Source organism: Triticum dicoccoides, chromosome 5B (assembly GCF_002162155.2).
Source record: "Triticum dicoccoides isolate Atlit2015 ecotype Zavitan chromosome 5B, WEW_v2.0, whole genome shotgun sequence".
NCBI classification, from domain to species: Eukaryota; Viridiplantae; Streptophyta; class Magnoliopsida; order Poales; family Poaceae; genus Triticum; species Triticum dicoccoides.
The window spans coordinates 649674678-649679387 of NC_041389.1; the positions used below are offsets into that span (position 1 = coordinate 649674678).

The 4710-nt window shown below is 38.6% G+C and overlaps 1 pseudogene; it reads left to right on the top strand.

Annotated features, from left to right (window-relative positions):
* Positions 1-218: 218 nt before the first annotated feature.
* LOC119310389 overlaps positions 219-4710 on the top strand; it is a 6682-nt pseudogene continuing 2190 nt past the window's right edge.

Genomic DNA, 4710 nt, shown 5'->3' on the forward strand with positions numbered 1-4710 from the left:
TGCCTTTGGATTCTTCTCTAGTCTCACCTTCTGCGTCGCCACCGTTATGACTGCGGGGGGATGTTGAGTATAATGTTTATTAGGAAAGACGAGATAGACTAGGATTTGTTCTGGCTTGTCTTGTACTCCAAGTAGATAATTGTACTCCTATATAAATGCCCACGAGGATCAAGCAATACAACGAACAATTCCACCAAACCTCCCTCTCCCTTCTAACAATGGCGACGAGCATGATGGGTTCGCCGGTTCCTTCTACACTGGAGGTACTGTACGCGGTCGCGGCCGCGGGCATCGCGTGGTGCGCCGTGCGGGCGCTGGAGTGGGCGTGGTGGAGGCCCCGGCGCCTGGACCGGGCGCTGCGGTCGCAGGGCCTCCGCGGCACGGCCTACCGCCCGGTGGCCGCCTCCGTGCAGCTCAGCCAGCAGCTCAACAAGGAGGCGAGGTCCCGGACCATGCGCTGGGCTGCCACGACGTCGTGCCGCGGGCGATGCCGCTCCTCCACCAGGCCGCCAAGGAGCACGGTACGTGTTGCTTTACCCTTCGAAATTTCTCTAGTCTTGTCAGACGCTCGTCTTGACTGGATTCATTTTGTTTCGGGTACACGATGTTATTTAAGAGTCCAATTCAGCTGTACTGCAAGTTCGCGTAACAGAATAGAACAACCAGAACTGTGGAGTCCCGGGAAATAGGAGTGCTAGTCAGAATAGTTGTAGCAAGAAAACTCCTACTGGCACTTTAGTAGACAGCATCATTCCGGAGGCGAAAGGCTAACTCAATACTAGTACAATTGCAAAAGGTAACTCAAAATGTGATAATTTTTAAAAGGAGTATAACCTCCAGCATTTGCATCGATTGATGCATACAACCATATATTATTAGTTATTCAACAATACCAATCAAAATCACATGTTGATAAAAAAACAGCTTAAAAATAAATAAAGAAAAAGCTCGAGGCCATCCAAATCGGGCCTACCTCCCAATAATATCTCCACAAACCTCTCATGAGCTTTGCTTTACGAAAAGGACTTACAAAGATGAGGTGGAGACCTAGGATTTATCATTATTTGGGTCCCACAACTGAATTCACATGTAAAGAATCAATGAGATTAGGAAACCCAGTCCCATAACTTTGGCATGCAGGGGTAATTCCCATAAGTCTAGCATTTTTGCTCTCATGAACTCTATGCCATTTGACCATAATCCACCATTTGAGATGTGGCTGAAAATAATTATACACCACACTTTGATGAAACCTCAAGAAGGGATCGTCACATGTGTGCCGTTTTTGACCAGTTCAACCAAAAATCAAACTTGAGATTTTTCATCCTGAAGACACGTTTCGAGCCAACATCATCAACAAGGGTACGATGCAAGTACATAGACAAGGCATCATTTAGCCAGATACAATATCTCGATGGTCATTCGGAGAACCTATATACTTGTGCCAACAACTTCTCCACCAACCAACAACTTCTCGTTAGCTGGATCCTTGCAGTGACACGGCTCAAGTCATGCTCGGGCCGCCAGTGAAACCACTGGAAGTAGGTGGAGGATCTCGCCGCCCCGTACCGAGCCACTGATGCACCACTTTCCAGCCCTGTTGCCGAGAAAAGGAGGGGCAATGATTGGGATCTGCGATGCATCTACCTCGTACATGTCGAGGTGCGTACATCAAAGGTTGGGTTGAGAGGCAACCGTCGCCATCGCCGGTTTGAAAGCATCACCGCCAGATTCATTCATGCTAGAGCCGCTTCTCTGGCAACCTCCACTATCCCACTCGAGTCGTGCTGACAAGTCCGGCCTCATGTCGCGGGAGATAACCATCCCGTACGCCAGAGTCGATTGAGCGAATTTCAATCACCGACTTGTGGAGCGGGGGATGATGATGATGATGATGAGGAGGAGGAGGAGGAGGAGGATGAGAGCAACGGTTGAGAATTCACCCATGCCGCCACCCTGTGTTTGACAACCAACAATATATGATCCACCTGAAAATGTGATGACGGCTAAACTTCCAACCATGAGTTTAATGGATGCATAGGGTTTGGGGTACTTGTTGTTCAACTATATGTTGAAATCTAATTTTATAGGTGGAATCTTCATGCGATTCCTCCTATCGATGAATAGATGCTAAAATGCCTACTGAACTCCTACATGGGCCGATCACTAGTGCAACCCAATAGCTTCCCTTTTTTTTGTTCAAAGAAATGTTTTATGTGTAATAGTAAATTTTAAGAAATAGTTGCATGTCAGTTAAAATGGATAATTTTATAGAGTGACAACAAATAATGTTGGTTTACCTCAAGTCCTCAATATAAATTTTCATATAGTCGAAGTAAACGACCATATTATGTTTAAAAAATGTTCATGCCACAAAAAAAAAGTTTGTGTATATTGAAAAATCAACATTCATTTTAAAAAAAGGTTCATGCACATGTGGACATATATACACTCTAGAAAAAAAAAGTTAACATGTTTACCCAAATGAGTTCATTTATTTTAAAATAAGAAATGAGAGGAATAAACATACAAAGAATTGATAATAAAAACAAAAACAACCAAGTAAAAAAACAGAAGGAGAAAGAGAAAAAATAAAAAATGAAAATGAAACAAAACAGTAAAAAAATGGCCCAGTCCATATAGGGAGTGCTTCGAGGTTTGTGCAAATGCTAAAAATTCCTTAATCCGAGGCCACATTTGCGCTATAGGCATTGATGAACGTGGACTGGCCCAATAAATGAGAACGGTCTTGGGAACCTTATGAGGACAAGTTTCGTGGTACCTTCCGCCTGACTTTTGGCCAGTTTTGGGAAGGTTCTAAGTTTTTTTTTTCTTTCATGTGTTTTTCTCTACGGTTTTCATTGGCTTATTTATTTTTGGCATTTCTATTTTCCTGTCAGTTTTGTTTTTTATTTCATTTTTCAAACTACATATTGATTTTTAATATGCATTGAGCCATTTTCGTATAAGAATTGAACCCTTTTTAGATACACATTGACTTTTTTAAAGTACATGTTGAATATTTATCCACATACATGTTGAACAATTGTAAAATGCAAATTGAATATTTTTTTAAATAGACATTGAACATTTTTAAACACGTTTTAAATATTTAATAAATGTCATGAACATTTGGATTAATGTGGAAACATGTGTTAAGGGTTAGAAATTTTTTATAAAATGACACGAATATTTTTTATTAGTTGTGTTTTAAAAACATTCTATGAATAATTTTTTACACTGCATGAATATTTTTTAAAACATCTGATTTTTTTTTAATTGTGGCGAACAATGTTATGTAATTGCAGACCTAAATTATTACACTCAATGAACATTTTTAAATGCGTGGTGAATGTTTAAAGTTGTAATGAAAGTACAACTTGTAACATATGCAAATATCTTAGAAAAAGTAAAAAAAATGGAAAAAAATCTTATGTGTGTCACATATACGAGGAGAGCACCCAACGCTGGTTTCCTCCTAGAGTACTTCTGCTGGAGCACCCCTATTTCATGCACAGAGGTTGGGGCACGTCTATTTCCCGCTAGTTGCGAGCACTTCTGAGTCTCACTCGCTAATGCTGTAACTGGGCGAGCCCAATAAAACTGAAGCCAGCTCTTACAGTTTCAAGCTAAATTATTGTCTCTTTGCACCACAATATTAGTTACAACTATTCATTACACCATACCATACCACTTACGTGTGGAACAAATTAAATACTTTAATGTTCATGTAATTGTAAACAAATATGTTCACGCAATTCAAGACAATTGTTCATGTACTTCTATAAAATGTATTGTGCACGAAGAGAAGTGTTCATGTGTTGTAAAAAACGTTAATATATACAATTTTAAAATAAAAAAGTGTTCATGTAGCTTGTAAAATATAAAATATATTTTGAAAAAAAAATTGTTGTGTATCGTGTCTTGTAAAATGTTCATCATGTAACTAAAACATGTTCCTCACATATTTAGAAATGTTTGCTGTGTATTTAAGAAAAGTTAATCATGTATGTAGGCAAAAAAAAGTTCGGCGTCTACTTAATAAATGTTCATTACCTTTTGAAATTATCACGCATTTTAAAAACGATAGCGTGTTTAGAAAAAATAATTATCATGTATGTTCAGTTGTTCATTGTGTATTAAAAATTATTCATCTTGATTTTGTGAAAGCTGTTCATGTTTTTAAAAAGTGAAAAATGAGATTAATAAGAAGAAATGTAAATGGAAATAAATAAATAAAAAGAAAGATATAAAGTAAAACATAAAAAATAAAGAAAAGTTCATTATTTAGAAGAAAATATTCTCACATTTCAAATATGTTTGTGTATTTTTCAAACCGACAAATAAAAATAGGAAAAAATGTTCAAAGTGTATTTCAGAAATATTTAACGTGTATATTAGAAAATAGCATTATGATGAGGCTGGAATAAGTTTTTTTTACCACTTATACATAAGTCTCCTCCACTCAACTAACGGATTGATATACTCCCACATCCCCACTTAAAAAACAAGGCACTAACTGAAAATGGAAATGTGCATCCTTACCAAAAAAAAAAAAGCCTAACCAGCTTCCCTGTGATTGCCCAAACCATTTGACAGGTAAAATGTCCTTCACCTGGCTTGGACCGGTGCCTAGAGTGACCATCACCAAGCCTGAGCTGGTGCGAGAAGTTCTGTCCAACAAGTCCGGCCACTCAGAGAAGCTCAACC